The sequence below is a fragment of the Bos taurus genome, unplaced genomic scaffold, assembly GCF_002263795.3.
Source record: "Bos taurus isolate L1 Dominette 01449 registration number 42190680 breed Hereford unplaced genomic scaffold, ARS-UCD2.0 Leftover_ScbfJmS_2378, whole genome shotgun sequence".
NCBI lineage: Eukaryota > Metazoa > Chordata > Mammalia > Artiodactyla > Bovidae > Bos > Bos taurus.
In genome coordinates this window covers 1,954-20,206 of record NW_020191450.1, presented here as the reverse complement: position 1 = coordinate 20,206, position 18,253 = coordinate 1,954, and the positions used below count along the sequence as shown (strand labels likewise).

The window sequence follows — 18,253 nt, the reverse complement described above, 5'->3', positions numbered from 1 at the left end:
GCCACACCATAGTACCCAGTGCTGTATTGGCCACAGACACATTTCCCGTTTTCAAAACCACTTTTCCTTGGTCAGAGTCTGTGACAGCAGTCCACCCTGGCTTTCCCCATAACCTCTCAGGCCATTACTTCTAAGTCTCCTTATCTGTCCATTTACTTGATCCCCTCCTAAATCTTGGGCTTTGTTTTCCTCTGGTTTCCAACCCGCTGCCCTGTGCTCTTCACTCCATACATGATCCTTGGGTGACCACGTCACCCCCCAGAGCTTTTACCCATCTGACTTGTTTTCATCAGGATCCCCCTGTATGCTGTTGGCTTTTCCTATCACTAAATCTACCTAAAAACGTCTCAGCTGGGCCCCAGATTCCCCACAGGCCGAGATGTATGGGGCATCTGCACTCAGTTGTCCCATAAGCCCTGCAGGCCTGCTAGTAGCCCCAGGCCAACGTTTCCTGTCCTCATGGATGGGCACTGCCATCCACCCAGTTCCTTAAACCACAATCCTGGGCATGCTGCTGGCTGTGATCTTCCACTGTGCATGACTCCCCTGGAGCTGCTCTGGAAAAGGCTGACGTGAGATCTTCCTGTTGCCACAGGTGGGGATGGGTTCCTCTGAGAGGCCCTGTTCCTGCAGACACGCTCTGAAGGTGTCCTGAGCTCGGGCCTTCACCCTCTTTTGGATCTCTGAGAGAACCCGGGCGCTGTAATGCACCTGAGAGGTTGAAAGCCCTGTCTTTATCAAGATGATGAGTCAGGACACAGCAGTGCAAGCCCATCGCTGGGGAATGTGCCAAAGGATATCTGGAAGAGATCCCTAAGGAACGTTTAGGGAGGTGGGTCTTCATGGGTGTGCACCAAACAAGGGATTGCTTAACTGTATTTTTCCCAATAAGCATCCCGTTCCGATTTGGTCTTCATCTGAGCACAGGAGTTAATTTGATAACACAGGAAACAGTTTAAAACGGCAACTGAGCGCAGGCAGCAGATACGCTGACAGCAGATCCTCGTACATCAACATCAGCAGCTACAATTCTCAGCCATCTTTAATCTTTGATGTACTATTCTGATCTGTCGAATGACGTTATCTCCACAGTGTTTTAGAAATGTATTCAACTAACTAGGCACAAGGGATCCTGACAAGAACTAAAACGTACTGAGTTTCACTAACAACAGCAGGGTTTCAACTGGAAAACTTTGGATTCAGGAACACGCAGCAGAGCAAGCACAAGGTCAGTTTTCAAACCAGTATTAACTTGGGCAAGTTGTCCCTTTCCTCAGCCTAAGATAGCTGTCAAGTATAGCAGGTCATGATGAAAACACGCTTTCGCTGTAGAGAGGAGTCGCAAATTTTTGATCTTCGATTTCCTCCTGTAAGAAAGGGTTCTGTTTCCACAGCTGCAAGCTCAGCTTTCATAAGAGAACTTTTTCAGATAATGCTCATGCCAGGGCCACATTCCAGACCTACTACTTCAGACCCTCTGTGGATGTCCTGCCAGCATCAGCTCTTCTAAAGCCTCTCCAGGGGAGAATTGATGCATAGTTTAGGTTGAGAAGCACAATCCCATGATGCTTCACCTGTCCTGGTTTTAAATAGAATCCTGAACTGAAGAGCCATGTTTGGCTACTAAAGCAAAATTTTTTTAAAATATTGTGTCTTCCCTTCTGAGTGGTATTTTGACATATTTACTCACAGCCATATTTAGAACAATTTAAATGACTCAGTGGTGTGTTATGCCCCCAAGTCCCCTTCCTTACCAGACACTCAGGCAGATAGATGGATGGGGAAGGAATGCACCTCAGTCATGGCGGCAGAAGGAGGATGGATGGAGTTCCGCTGTCTTGGTTACTGCTCTGCTGAGCATCCCTCCTGCGTTGCTGAGGTCAGGAAGGGGCCCTCGCACCAGGTTAACAGGTATTCCTGTGACCAGAGGTTGGAGCTAAGGGCTGAGATCTATGACTGAATCTGCGAAACGGAGGCTGGGTCCACGTGATTTGAGAAGGATGGGAAAACAACAAAGTAGAATTTCAGATGCAGGGTGGGTTCTAGGAGCCTGTCCAGAGCCACTGACTTGTGGTCACCCAATGGGCGCCTGTGCGTAAACACAGAGACACACTAGACGTGTGCTCACTGGGGATTCTGTCCTGACGTGCACAGCAACTGTCTCTGGAGGGAGCATCTAGCACATGTGGGGTTAGCCGGACCCAGAATGTGGAAGGAGCAGGGCACTCCTCATTGTTACAAAAGCAATGGCATATCTTTTCCCACATGTTTCACTTGGACATCTGCAGTACCTTCCTAAACTGCTTTACTGAGGTATAGTTACACACCACAAATCACAGCCATTCAAAGCATCCAGTGCACTGTCTTTAATAACTTCACACAGTGGTGCAACCACCACCACACTGCACTTGTGGAACACTGCCAGCACCACTAAAAGGTTCCGTGTACCCATCAGCAGTTGATCCCAAAAGGACCTGCAGGCCCAAGCATCCTCTCATCTAATTTCTGTCTCTCTAGATTTGCCCTTTGTGGGCATTCACATCAACGGACTCCTGCAGGAAGTGGCCTTTTGTGTCTGGGTTCTTTCACTTAATACAGTGCTTTGGAGGCTCACCCATGAGGCAGCAGAAAGCAGAAGTTCATCACTTTTCATCCATCTGTGCTCTTCCACTGAATGGCTAAGAATACTCTGTTTACCACTCTCCAGCTGACAGACCTTTAGGCTGCTCCACTATTTGGAGATTATAAACAGTGCTGCTGTGAAAGACATGTAAGGATGAGTATTTGTGTGGACATAGGTTTCATTTCTCATTTCTCCATGATTTCATTTCTTCTTTTGCACGGTGCACAGGCTAGACCCTTCAGTCAGTGTGGAATAGAGGTGGTTGAAGCAGACCTCCTGTCCTGGTCTGGATCTCAAGAGGCAAGCATTCACTCAGACTCTACTATATGTGATGTGACGAGAGCTGGATGTCTGTCACGGATGTTCTTCACAAGGCAACGACGATCCCTTCTATCCCGAGATGGTTGACCGTGTTTATTGATTTAGTTATTTACTTATTTGTCCTGAACGGGTCTTGAACTGTGTCAAATGCTTTTTGTTTGTCTGTCAAGATGGCAGGTGGTTTCCGTCCTTCATTACATCAGTACGCTGTTTCCCGTAACTGAAGTTGAGTGTTGGTCCAATACTGCCGTCCTGGGAAAGATCTCGCACAGCCCTTTGCAAAATGTTTCTCGATTTGGTTTGCAGGTACTGTGTTGAGGGTGTATGCATCGCTATTCATGATAGATATGGGTCTGTAGCTTTCTGGTGATGGCAAGTCTGGCTTTGGTACTGGGGTAATACTGTGCTTATAGGATAAATTAGGAAATGTTCCCTCCTCCCTCCTGTCTATTCAGGAAGAGTCTGTGAAGGATGGGTGCTATTTCTTCTTTAAACCTTTGATAGATTTCACTGGTGAAACCAGGAGGCCCAGGATTTCCCTCTGTGGGAAGGTCTTTAAATGAATGGTTCAATATCGTTGCTTGCTATAGGTACATTCAGATTTGTTATTTGGCCACTGCCTTTAACCCAACTCCCAACCAGTGTTCTCTGGCCTGTTGGTTCCTATGGCTTGGTCTCTGGCCTAGAATTTGACGTGCTGGACATCTCTGCACATCACAGGATTCTGGCTCCTACTCTGTAACTGGGGAGAGTATGCTGCTCAGAAGTGACCTCCAGATCACCAACACCCAAAGGGAAGGTTGGGGATACAGACTTTGAGGTGGGGAGGGGTGGCACAGCTGATATCTTCATTTACAACCACCTATTCATCCTCCGGGCGCCCTCATGCAGGCTGTGGGTAATTCTGCAGTTGGGACTGGCACAGCAAAGACCCAGAGTACCCTGTCCCCTCCCCCGCCATGGCCACTTATCTACTCTGATCCTTGTCAGTCTTCTCGTCTCCTAGCAACGCAGCCTCACAGGGGATCAGTGATGCACTGGCCAGCACATCTAAGGGTGTCAGATCTCCTCTCTGCTCAGTGACTCATCTCTCAAGGGCAGGGACTGGCCATGCAATTCCTCCTCACCTCCCCGTCTCAACAGCCAGCCTGGCACGGCATGGAGGGGATGTAACATGTACAGTGAAAACCTTCATGATTGGCTAAATGAGGGACTGTAATGGCAGGATCGACCTGGGTTGGCTGCTGGAGTGAGCCCATCGCATCCCACCCTGGGGAACTTGTGCCAGGCGGGGATGACCATCCCTGCCCCAGTGCACTGTGGCTAGCATCAGTGACGTATCTTATCCAGACTTGGTGTGCCACCAGCTGTGGACGGACACTGGAGTCACTGGGTCTTCTTACTTCACCCCAGCCTTTACGGAGGGTACAGTTGGGGATGCTCTGTCAGAAATAAACCTGCGCTCATATGGCCTATTAGTCTATGACAAAGGAGCCAAGAACATCCATCACGGAAAATGCTGTCTCTTCAATAAATGGTTATGGAAACCTGGACCCCTTTCTTCACAACATTCAAAAATAAACCACAACAACAGAAGATTAAAGACGAAATTGTTAGACCTTAAACCATAAAGCTCCTAGAAGAAGACGTAGGCAGTACGCTATTTGACATAGGTCTTAGCAATAGTTTTTTTGACATGTCTCCTCAGGAAAGAGCAAAAAAAGCAAAAATAAACAAATGGGAGTTCATCAAACTAAAAAGCGTTTACACAGCAAGGGAAACCATCAACAAAAGAAAAAGGCAATCTGCTGAGTGGGAGAAGATATGAGCAAGTGATATACATCGGAAAACAGGTAGATATACAAAATAGCTAAAGGACTCATAGAATGTATTGGGAAAAACACCCAAAACCTGATTTTAAATTGGGGCAAAGCACTGAATAGACATTTCTGCAAAGAAGAGATACAGATGGGTAATAGACATATGAAAAGATGCTCAACATCTCCTCCTCAGGGATTGGAAAATCACGACCACAGTGAAGTACTTCCTCACACTTGTCAAGTAGCTGTTCTCAAAAAGACAACAAATAAGAAATGTTGGGGAGGATGTAGAGAAAAGGAAACCCTGGTGAGGTGTTGGTGGAAATGTATATCGGTGCAGCCACTATGGAGACAATGAGGGTTTCCTCAAAAACTGAAAACAAGAACTACCATATGATCCAGCACTTCCACTTCTTGGTATTTTTCTTAAGAATAGAAGAAACACTAGTCACAAAACATATATGTGCACCTCTGTTCACTGAAGCGTTATTTACAGCCAAGGGGAGCCAAGATATGAAAGGAACCTAAGTGCCCATCAATAGATGAGTCAAAAAGGAAGAAATGGGAAACACACACACACACACAGTGGAATATTACTCAGCAATTTAAAAAAGAGTGAAATCTTGTCATTGTCGACAACATGGATGGACCTAGAGGGTGTTATGCCAAGTAAAACTAGGCACACAGAGAAGGACAAATACCACACAGTTTTATTTACATGTGGAACCTCAGAAATAAAGTAAGAGAACACGGGAAACAAGACAGAAATAGATTCAGAGACACAGAGAACAAACTGGTGGTTACCAGAGGAGGAGGGAGTAGGGGGATGTGTAAAACAGGGAAGGGATTAGGATTCCAGTTATAAAATAAGGCATGGGAATGGAATGTACATACAGGAAATATAGTCAATAATCTTGTAAGAAATGTCTGTGGTGACACAAGGTAACCAAACTTATCATAGCAATTCATTTCATAATGTTTAAAAATATGGAATCATTCTGTTGTGCACCTGAAACAAATATAATATCATATGTGAAATTTGGGCCTCCCCAGTGGCTCAGTGGTAAAGCATCCTCCTGCAATGCTGGACCTGGCGGAGGCATGGGTTGGACTCCTGGGGCAGGAGGATCCCCTGGAGGAGGGCATGGCAACCCACTCCAGTAGTCTTCCCTGGAAAATCCCATGGACAGAGGAGCCTGGTGGGCTACAGTCATGTGGTCGCAAAGAGCTGGACATGGCTGATGTGACAGCATGCACACACGCATGGCAAATTTACTGAAGAAATAAAGACTGGGGGCTCTGAATGGAAGATGCCAAGGTTCATGGGTCACTTTTCCTCTGGCAGCCTATGTAACTCTGAGCAATCCCCCTAACTTCCCTGTCCTCTGCTTTCTCACCTCATCAATTAGGATTGAAATCTTCCAAAGTGATGGGTCTTTGAAGGAGGAGTAACTAAAGTGACAGTAAGAAATATATTGAATGTGGTCTGATACCTGATAAAGGATGAACAACCTTGAAATGCCATGTTAGCCCTGCTTAACGTGCCCACACTGACTAAATTCATGCCTCTGAGTTTCAAGAAGAAAAGCTACCTTGGAGCTGGGAGACAAGTCCTGCAAGATGGGTTGAGCTCTGAAGCTCTCTGATGAGATTACCAGTTCAGACTCCAATAAATATACTTGTTCTCAAGTGCCTCTGTCTGCAGAAGACTCGTGGGTTTCTGCAGAAATATAGCTCTGGGGGCTATCTGAGAGCACAGGCTGACAGACAGCAGAATTTATTTTCACTTCTGAAGAATCTCACAGGCACTTGCTGGCTACACAACATTGGGCTCTGAGTGTGGGGAGGAAAAGTACATGTCATCACTCATGTCTCCTGTAATGAAAAGGGAAGCTATTTGTTATTAGGGGATAGATGTTTGTGAAGCACAGATCTGAGAAAGGTCTTCAATTCAGAATACATAAGGAGTTTTAAAATTGCAGAGGACAAAATGTAGTGAAGGAGGACAGATCCTTGTGCCAGGGGTTGGGGTGTGGGAGGGGAAACCAGAAGGGGCAGCACCTGGGCGTTTTTAGGGTGATGGACATGGCCTGTGTCCTGGTCGTGGTGGTCATCACTGGAATCTCTCCGTGTGTCACAGCTCAGAGAGCTGCACACCCAAAGACAAGCAGGCCAGGAATTCCCTGGTGCTCGGGTGGTTAAGAATGTGCCTGCTATATAAAATTAATACACAGAAACCCCTTGCATTCCTATAAACTAATAAAGAAAAATCAGAAAGAGTAATTAAGAAAACAATCCCATTCATCATTGCAATGAAAAGAGTAAAATACTTAGGAATAAATTTCCGTAAATAAACAAAAGACCTGTATACAGAGACCTATAAAAAAAAACTGATGAAAGAAATCAAAGATGACACAAATGGATGGAGAAATGTACCACGGTCTTGGATTGGAAGAATCAGTACAGTGAAAATGACTCTACTACCCAAAGCAATCTATAGATTCATCACAATCCCGATCAAACTAGCAAAGGTATTTTTTCACAGAACTAGAACAAATAATTTCACACTTTCTATGGAAACACTAAAGATTCCAAATACCCAAAGCAATCTTGAGAAAGAAGAATGGAACTGGAGGAATCAACTTTCCTGACTTCAGACTATACTACAAAGCTACAGTCATCAAGACAGTATGGTACTGGCACAAAGACAGAAGTATAGATCAATGGAAGAAAATAGAGAACCCAGAGATAAATCCACACACCTATGCACACGTTATCTTTGACAAAGGAGGCACAAATACACAATGGCATAAACAAAGTCTCTTCAACATATGATGCTGGGGAAAATGCTCAACAACGGGTAAAAGAAAGAAACTAGAAGAGTTTCTAACACCATACAGAAAAATAAACTCAAAATGCATTAAAGACCTAAATGTAAGACCAAAAACTATAAAACTCTTAAGAGGAAACCATAGGCAGATCACTATCTGACATAAATCACAGCAAGATCCTCTATGACCCACCTCCCAGAGTAATGGAAATACAAACACAAATAAACAAAAGGGACCAAATTTTACTTCAATGCTTTTGCACAATGAAGGAAACTATAAGCAAGGTGAAAAGACAGCCCTCAGAACGGGAGGAAATAATAGCAAATGAAACAACTGTCGAAGAATGAATCTCCAAAATATACAAGCAGCTCATGCGGCTCAATACCAGAAAAACGAACAACCCCATAAAAAGTGGACAAGAGACCTGAACAGACATTTCTCCAAAGACATACAGATGGCTACCAAACACATGAAGAGATGGTCAACATCACTCATTATTAGAAAACTGCAAATCAAAACCACAATGAGGTATCATCTCACACAGGTCAGAATGGCCATCATCAAAAAGTCTACAAACAATAAATGCTGGAGATGGTGTGGAGAAAAGGGAACCTTCTTCCACCGTTGGTGGGAATGTAAAGTGGTACAGCCACTGTGGAGAGGAGAACAGAGTGGAGATTCCTTAAAAAACTGGGAATAGAACTGCCACACGACCCAGCAATCCCACTGCTGGGCATACCACCCTGAGGAAACCAGAAGTGAAAGAGACACATGTACCCCAATGTTCACAGCAGCACTATTTACAATAGCTAGGACAGGGAGGGAACCTAGATGTCCAACGGCAGATGAATGGATAAGGAAGTTGTGGTACATACACACAATGGAACATTACTCAGCTATAAAAAGGAACACATTTGAATCAGTGCTAATGAGGTGGATGAACCTGGAGCCTGTTATACAGACAGAAGTAAGTCAGAAGGAGAAAGACAAATACTTATATTAATGCCTATATATGGAATTTAGAAAGCAGGTAGCAATGATTCTACATGCAGGGAAGCAAAGGAGACAGAGATGTACAGAACACATTTTTCAACTCGGCAAAAGAAGGTGAGGGTGGGATGATTTGAGAGAATAGCAGTGAGACATGTACATTACCATATGTAAAACAGATGACCAGTGCAAGTTTGATGCATGAAGCAGGGCACCCAAAGCCGGTGCTCCGGGATAACCCAGAGGGATAGGGTGGGGAGGGAGGTGGGATGGGGGTTCAGGAGGGGAGGACACACGTATACCCGCGGCCGATTCATGTTGATATATGGCAAAACCCATCACAATATCGTATAGTAATTATTCTCCAATTGAAATGAATTGATGATTAAAAAAATAAAACAGAAGCCCCCTGCCAATGCAACGGGGCAGGTGTTCGGTCCCTAGTCCAGGAAGACTCCACGTGCCACAGGGCAACTAAGACTGTGTGTCACAACCACTGAACCCACCTGCTCCGACTACGGAAGCCCCCGAGCATAGAGGCCATGCTCCGCAACAAGAGAAGTCTCTGAGATGAGAAGCGCATGCACCGCCACTAGAGAGTAGTGCTCCTCCTCCACAACTAGAGAAAGCCCTCGTGCAGCAACAAAGACGCAGTGCAGCCAACAATGAATAAATAAATAAGAAGAAAGAAAACCGGGCCAAGCTTACTGTATGTTCATTTGAAAAATCCAATGGTAGATACAGAAGCAGGTGCATCTCTCCATATCCTTTGAATGATCATATCTTGAGTGAAGCTAACAAAAATTACATCACAGGCTATGTTAAAACTTTAGATCAGCTTCCCAGGCACTGCTCTTTTCTAGAGAGCTACTTTTCTCAGAGAACTGTTACCTAGGAAGTATAGTCACCGGAACTGAGGCCTCCACCACATTCCAGGGCAGAAAGCAAAAGACGTTAGGAAGACACGGTTCAAATCCTATGAGTTTATGAGTTGCCTGTGACCACAGCCTAGGATAACCACACATCCCAGAAATAGTCTCTTCACACTTCAGTAACTTAAACCTGTATTTCAACCACTCAGTTCAGTTCCTTTAGGCCCCTGCTGTCCCCTTAAATAAACAGTTGGTGTGAAACACTTGGAAAATGACCTTAATCCAATTCACTCCCAACCTCTTTTCACATGTCACAAGGAGTCTCACGATGATATTTCCTCACCTAGAAAGCCAATTCTCAGATTAACAAAAGAATTCACACACACACCTTGTGAAGAAATACTGAGATATTAGAACGTGACTCTCAACTAGCCCATGGTTCATCACTCTTTTCTCTCTTCTCCCTCCATCCACTCTAAGAAAGGAATATTTGGCCATGCTGTCTGATTTGCCCACCAAGTTGCTCATACCACACACAGGATGTTGTTACAAGTGAGCATATACACAAGGTATTGACACCAGCCAGCCCTACTGAAGTTAGCTACCTGGGAGGCAGGGGCAATAAATTCATCATTTCATTTCCTTCATCACCCTACCCCATTTCATTCCCTGCAACCACTTGGCCCAAACGAATACAGATCTCGCACCAAATCGCTGCCTCAATTTCCTTCGTCATCTCACGTGGCTTCTGAGGTGAGGGAACAGATTTTACTTGAGATGAGTAAAGCTAGAGAGACAGCCCATTGGCCAGAGATTCTGTTTGGGAGGTGATGTCTCTCGGTGTACTCTTTACGACCCCATGGACCAAGGCCCGCCAGGCTCCTCTGTCCAGGGGATTCTCCAGGCGAGGATACTGGAGTGGGTTGCCATGCCCTCCTCCAGGGAACCTTCCCGACCCAGGAATTGAACCCAGGTGTCCTAATTCCCCTGCATTGCAGACAGATTATCTACCACTGAGCCCCCAGGGAAGCCCATGACGAACCTAGACAGCATATTAAAAAGCAGAGACATCACTTTGGTGACACAGGTCTGCAGAGTCAAAACTATGGTCTTTCCAATAGTCGTGTACCGATGTGTGAGTTGCATCTTTAAGAAGACTGAGTGATGCTTTCGAATTGTGGTGCTAGAGAGATGACCCTTTAGAATCCCCTGGACTGTAAGGAGAACCCGGCCAATCCTAAAGGAAATGAACTCTGAATACTCACTGGAAGGACTGATGCTGAAGCTGCAAAACTTTGGCCACCTGATGCGAATAGCTGACTCATTGGAAAACACCCTAATGCTGGAAAAGATCGAAGGCAGGAGGAGAGAGGAGGAGACAGAGGGTGAGATGGTTAGATAGCATCGCCAACACAATGGACATTACTTTGTTCAAACTCAGGGAGATAGTGTAGGACAGAGGAGCCTGGCATGCTGCAGTCCGTGGGCTCGTTAATAGTTGGACACGACTGAGTGACTGAACCACCACCACCACCTCCCTACCTTTGAGCTTCCCTAAGGTACCACAGCCCCACTCTCAGCAGGGCTAAGGAGCTTTCTGTGTCTGTCAGTGGTAAAGGCTGAGACTCAATGTCTTCACACTCTCAGCGCCCCCTGCTTAGGGCTGATGGCGGGTCCTTAGAATGCTCATCACTCCCTCCCCGAGCTCAGACCAGGGCGCCTTCTCACAACAGTAATGGAGCACCCTACCCTGGTACAGAATTGGGAGTTGGAGCTGTTTACCCCTCAATGTGTTTTCTCCTTTTACATCCACTTCCACATTTCTTCCTTGAGTCACTGAATCCAACTCCACTCATCCCCAACGGGTTCCTGTAACAAGCTGCACCTGCATCTCTAGCCCATCTCTAGCACCACATGCACAGGGTGGGTGCCTGTACCCCCTGCGCTATGTATCTTCTTTCTCCTTTCTCTTCGGAATCTGTCGATTCCCAGACATCATAAAAAAGGCTCCAGATTGCCCACGAAGGGGGTGGTGCTGCAGGGGAGGCTGTGACTCTCATCCACAGCCTGGGTCAAAGCAGGTCTGTGTTATAAGCACCTCAAGCTGCCCCACTGCATCATGGGAGCCAAAAGAGCAAAGGTCTGACAGTCCTAACACAGACATTTCCGTGCACAGAACACCAGTGTCTTCCTTGGGACCTGTGAGCTATTGTTTGGTTTGGGCCTATAGCATCAGTGATCTTTTTCACAATGCTTGCAGGCTTAGCCAGGCTCCCATCAGGAGCTCTCTACTCCCCACAGCCCCCCACCTACTGTACCAAAGATATTACTTCTGACTTCAGTGCGCCGATTGGGTTTTCACCTGGCAGGGATACCCACAGAACTTTTTTATGCTGAAACCTCAAGATACCTGAGGAGAACAAGTCTTCAGAAAGTCCATTTTTCAATTATAATAGAAAAACTGCCTATGTAACCATGAAGATACAACACATTAAAATACTAATAAAATATTATTTGGAAATTATCTAGAATGTCACACTTAAGAGGAAAAAACTTAGTAGTGGTCTATTGCCTTCCAGGTTTTGTTCTCTACATTTAAGAAAATTACGAGATGGGGGAGGTAATGTGTTCATGATATTGTATCTGTGGTTCTATCTGTTTATCACTATAGTTATGCTACTTTCCATAATGATGAGGGTGCTCCACTAATTTTGGTCTGAGGAAACACTGTTTAGACCTCGGTATGGACCAGGAATTGTTCTCTGTGATGTGTGCGTGTTGACATGACACCTCATGGTCTTTCATTCACCTAGGAGACACTGTGTTCAATCTATATACTGATCCATAGTAATGTTTCATGCGGATGGAGAGGTTGATCTGCCTTTTGATCCAGAGTACACCAGACACTGCACTGTATTCCAGATTGGGGGTCAGATACCACACCTGGCTGTTTCTCTCTGGCTTGGGCAGCAATCTGACTCTGCTCTTGCCAGCTAGGTGACTTTGTGCAGATTCATTCACCCATTAAATCTATGTGTCTCTGCTCCTCAACTGCCGAAAGGGTTGGTAGCACTAAACATGCTTCCCTCACAGTGTTGCTGCTGCTGCTGCTGCTAAGTCACTTCAGTCGTGTCCGACTCTGTGCGAGCCAAGAGACGGCAGCCCACCAGGCTCCCCCGTCCCTGGGATTCTCCAGGCAAGAGTACTGGAGTGGGTTGCCATTGCCTTCTCTGCAGTGTTGCTATGAGTACTCAAAGACTTCATTACGCGTATACGTACAGAGAGCTAAGCACGGTCCAGAGGGGAGCTCTTCTTCTTGTGTCTCTTCACTTCTGTTTCCGCTTGTACTAGTAGCCCCCTGTCCCTGCCCCCACGCTTTCACCTCCCCCACCCCTACTCTGCTCTCTCTCCCCTGTGCCCCTGTCCTCAGACTCTCCCTCCCAAAATACAGCTGAGTATCTCCTCACGATTTACGCCAGAAAATACCCATACCATCACCCTTGGATTAAACAATCACGAATATTAGCAGAAAAGATAAGAAACACAATAAACGGGCAATGCTAAAACTACACAAGAAATAAGGCATTACTGATGAAAGTCTGACTCCTAATATTTTCATATCTTCATCAGAGTCAGATTTTCAGAATTTGATATATGAGGATTAGACTTGATAAAACAATGGCAGAAAAGGCAATGCAACGTGGTTCCTTAAATAAGACCTAACAAAATGGGGCACACGGTGTGTTCACGGGTTGAGAAATTCAATATAATTAGGATGTGAGTAGTCCGCATACAAATCCATCAATTTCATACAATTCCAGTCAGAAATTCCAGCAGGACATTTTTGTACATATAGACTAATTGATGATAAAATTTCTGTAGTAAGGCAAATGAACTAGAATAGTCAAATGATTCTGAAAAACAATGTTGGAGGATTAACACTAACCTGAAATTTACTTTGCACCTTCAACCAAAAGTTGTAAGCAACTAGGTGTCTATGAAGAGTGAATGGATATAGAAAACGTGGTGACACCGGTCAGAACGGCCACCATCAAAAAGTCTACAAACGACAAATGCTGGATAGGGTGTGGAGGAAGGGGAACGCTCTCACTCAGTTGATGGGAATGCAAACTGCTATAGCCACTGCGGAGAACAGTGTGGGATTCCTTTAAAAACTGGGACTAGAACTGCCATGTGGCCCAGCAATCCCACTGCTGGGCAGACACCCCGAGGAAACCAGAAGTGAAACAGACACATGTACCCCAACGTTCACTGCAGCACTGTTTACAATAGCCAGGACATGGAAGCAACCTGGATGGCCATTGGCAGACGAACGGATAAGGAAGTTGTGGTACATATACAATGGAATATTACTCAAGTATTAAAAGGAACGCACTTGAGTCAGTTCTAATGAGGTGGATGAACCTGGAGCCTGTTATACAGAGTGAAGTCAGAAAGAGAAAGAGAAATACTGTATATTAACGCATATATATGGAATTTAGAAAGATGGTGCCAATGACCCTACATGCAGGGCAGCAAAGGAGACATAGATGAAAAGAACAGACTCGGACTCAGTGGGAGGAGTGGTTGGGATGATTTGAGAGACTAGCATTGAAACACGTACAGTACCATATGTAAAATACATGACCAGTGTTAAGTTCCATGCATGACGCAGGGCACCCAAAGCCGGGACTCTGGGACAACCCCGAGGGATAGGGTAGGGAGGGAGGTGGGAGGGGGGTTCAGGATGGGGGGACACGTGAATCCCTACGGCTGATTCACATTGATATATGACAAAAACATCACAGTATTGTAAAGTAATTCCCCTCCAAATAAAAGAAACTAATTTTAAAAGGGAAATGTGGCGATATATACAATGGAATATTATTCAGTCAGAAAGAAGAAAATTCTGCCTTTTGCAACAACATGAATGGACTTCAAAGGCTTTATGCTAAGTGAAAAAGGTGAAAGAGAGAAAGACACATATTGTATGTTCTCACGTATTCGCAGAATCTAAAAGTCAAACTTACAGAAATAAGAGTTTAGAATGGTGGTTTCCGGGCCCTGGGGAAAATGTTGAATACAGGGTACGAACTTACAGGTATGAGATGAATAAGTTATGTGGATCCAATGTATAGCATGGTGAGTATAATTAACAAAACTGTATAATACAGTGAAAGCTAAGAGGGTAGCTCTGAGATGTTATTTCCTCAACGTTTTTTTAAAAGGATTATGTGAGGGGATAGAGTGCCAACCCTGCCATGGTAATCGTTTTGCCAGATATGTGTGTACCAAACCATCACATTGGCATCTTAAACTTACAGGTTATATGTCAATAACACCTCAAAAATGGTGGAAAAAATAAGAGAGTCCTGCATGTTTCTGGCGGGAGAGCCCTCAAGCTATATTCTGTGTCCCTCTGACATCTCCCCATCATTCTTGAACTTTCCCTTATTACTGACATGACAAGGTGAACCAGGCTCATTTATCCTTTCCTTCCTCAGCCTGGGAACCCATCATTTAGTGGAGAAAGGTGTTCAGAAGCTAGGATCTGGGGACTGGTGTAATTAGTGCCATTGGCATGTTGCTGTTTCCAGTAACTTGGGAATACATGTGTGTACACAATCACACACACAAACACGTAGACACACATCTATAGTTATAGATCAGTCTAGCCACATATGCACACCTATCGAATACAAGAAGTTTGCACGGAGACCTTTAATTCCAGTAGATTTCCTCAGAATTTGTTCTAGTTTACTTCCTTTCCATATTGGAAATTCCCTTTTCCAAAATTGACAGACGTGGCTCTCAGCATTCTTATGTATTTGCCGAGTTGATGAATGCCAGTGCATGTAAGTGATCCTTCCTCCACAAAAAGGTCCTCCTCACAATCTATGCAGAACCATCCCTGGCCCTTGACTTCCACAGCTCACTCAACTTTGAATGCATGAAGCAGTTAGCCTCCTTCCCACCCAACCCCCAGGGATATCCTTCTTTCCACCTTGGGCTCTGACTCTTCAGGCAGGGATGCCCCTTTACACATACACATGCCTTGCCTGGCAACACCTAATGGCTTTAGGACTGACTTGCTCAGGCACAAAAAAGGGAAGGGAAAGAAGGGGTAGGGACAGGAAAAGGTGAATATGTGAATATGTCCTAGTACAGTCAGCCAATCAACGTGAACTGGGCCAAACCCAAGCAATGTGATGAAGCCAGCCGTGTTTTTTTTTCCCCCCTCATTGTCCTCCAGCTTCCCTTCCTGCCTCTGTCCTTTGCCCCAGTTCCTTTTTCTTCTTACGTCCTGCCCCCCATCGAGAGTACCAATGTTACGAGGCATGATTCCCACATTATAACTGATCTCTGTTGCTTGGCTGACATTCAGCGTGACGTCCCTGCAGCTAGGACACTCAAACTCTCTCTCTCTCTCATGATGGACCAGAAGGCTTCACTCCTAATTTCAGGGATAGGTAGGAAAGACGGTACAGGCCACATGTTGGAGCCTTTTGTCCTTCATCTGTGAAATGCGGATGATCACAAATTGTGGGTGAAACAGAGACAGCAGCAACCAGACCCCTTTCAATGAGTGCTACATACCAAACCCAGTGCATCACAGCACTGCTTGACATTCAGGAGCACACCACGTAGATTTCCATGCCAGGACAGTTGCATTTCTTGTTCCTTCTGCCTGGAACGCTCTTCCCTTAGATAACCCCATGGCCTGCTCCCTCACTTCCTCCAGATCTCTGCTTACTTGCCATCTTTCAGGGAGACTTTCCCTCATTACCTTGAATAAAATAATAACCTCATACCTACATATACCCTTTCCCCTGATCTAGCATTATCTTTCTTCACAGCACCTGCCACCCTTGATTTATTTACTGCCCACCTTCCCAAACTCGTCCAATAGTGCTCAGATTTATGGCAGGTGCTCAGAAAACATTTGCTGAAGGATAGTCTGAAGCCAGGCCCTTTGCACACAATGCTAACACGCACAGGTACCCTGCAAGACGCGCACTGGCCCCCCTGTATTAATTATGATACATACTGAGATTCCAGGAGACAACTGATACGCTCAATAACACACAGTCAGCATGTGAGTTTCAAGGCCTCGAAATCATGTCTGCCAGCTTCCAAACCCTCAGTTCCCGGACAGAGACCTCACAGCCAAGAACAGAAGAGGTTTTATTTCTGACACAAAGACTACAAGCAGCTCAGAGAGATACCCAGAGACACCAAAAAGAGCTCACTGAATCTCTGCACAGAGAGCACATAACTCGTGTCAGACCCTCAAACACAACTGAGACCATAACAATACACACTGTGACAAAGACCCTCCAAACAGACCAAAGTCTTCCAGACGGAAACAAATGAAAACTGCACAGATACTTCACATCATGGAGAATCACTCCCAAACCACTCGACACTTACCAATCTAATACAAAAACCCTAAACAGAAAGACAGAACTTTTAATAACTCGAGAACATCATATAACCTTTAGATAAAGTCCCCAGACAAATGGAAACCCTGCACCCTGTGCACAGATCCCCAAGCAGCTGATAGTTTACACCTTCACACAAACCCATCCTTAAAGCAGCTCAGAGACATCACAACTTAGGGCCCAGAATCAAAATCTCAGAGCTCTCACAATCTCAGGTGCACACGCCTACACAGAGATCTCACACCCAGGGACTGAAATGCCAGAAAGCTCCAAAAATGCACACCCCGGAATACAGGGACATGCATCCTAGGGGCTCTGTACTACGGCTCCCAAAATCCACTCAGATCAAATATCCCACCACGCACAACTCCGCCCAAAGGCTCAAGGAGATCAAATGTACCCGAACAGCACCTGTGTTGTCACACGTAGCGATACACAAGCCCAGGCTCCCTGACACAGGTGACCCTCCGGGGAGAGACAGCAAACTCAGAGACCTCTCCCTGGACATGAATTGCATGCATTTCTGCGAATAACCGTGCGCTGCCACAGGATCCAGACTGAGCGAGAGCTGAACAAGACTGAAACGCCGTCACCGTGCACAGCCAGCGACTGCGCCAAACCTAGCCACTAACCAGCGTAGCTATTCGACCCCTTCCGGAAAAGCAAAAAAACTCGCAGAACAATTGTATGCTCTAAAAAGCCACACAGGGCAACAGGCCTCTCGCCCTCAGCTTTGGCTCTGCGGTCCCAATGCCTGTAACAGCCAGCCAGCCAATTGGAACTGGGCAGGAGACGAAGCACGGCGGAAGTCGCGGGACTTCCGGCGCCTATTCGCGCCCTGGAAGACCTAATTCCGGCGATCACGCGGTGACCAATCAATGCCCAGAACGCTTCCGTGATGCTATACCCAGAACTGGCAGCCCATCTCGCTCCGTAGCCGTCCCCCTCGGATGTAACCATGTGGAAACGAAGGAGTCGAATAGGAAATGAGACGAAGACAGTTGAGGCTTAATAGCGGTGTCCACTCGGACTCAAATGCAGCGGGAAGACGGAATGGAGCGAATGGGGATGGACCCAGTGGTACCACGAGTGCCTCCGCTGGGAACTCTGGTCGATGCCTGACGCGGTGTAAAAGTACTCTCTTTGTTGTCATACGCCCCGTCGAATGGTACCTTCCAGAGTGGGTGGTCTTTCCGCTACCCCTTTGTGGTACATCCCAGGACACAACAGTTTCATCTAGCGCGCCCCTTGGTGGTGAGACTGGGGAACAGCCGATGTGGATGCTGGTGGACAATTAGCAGATGATCCTCCAAGGGTGGAAAGGTAAAGTTAGGATGAAAAACCCCACCGATTG

The 18,253-nt window shown here is 45.9% G+C and overlaps 1 long non-coding RNA gene across 1 annotated transcript; it reads right to left on the bottom strand.

Moving 5' to 3' along the window:
* Positions 1-2,342: 2,342 nt before the first annotated feature.
* On the bottom strand, positions 2,343-17,833 carry LOC132344773 (uncharacterized). Its single transcript, XR_009493731.1, has 2 exons — positions 16,055-17,833; positions 2,343-10,799 (listed from the first exon to the last, which is right to left on the bottom strand). It is a non-coding gene; the product is annotated as an uncharacterized lncRNA (long non-coding RNA).
* Between the last annotated feature and the right edge of the window lie 420 nt (positions 17,834-18,253).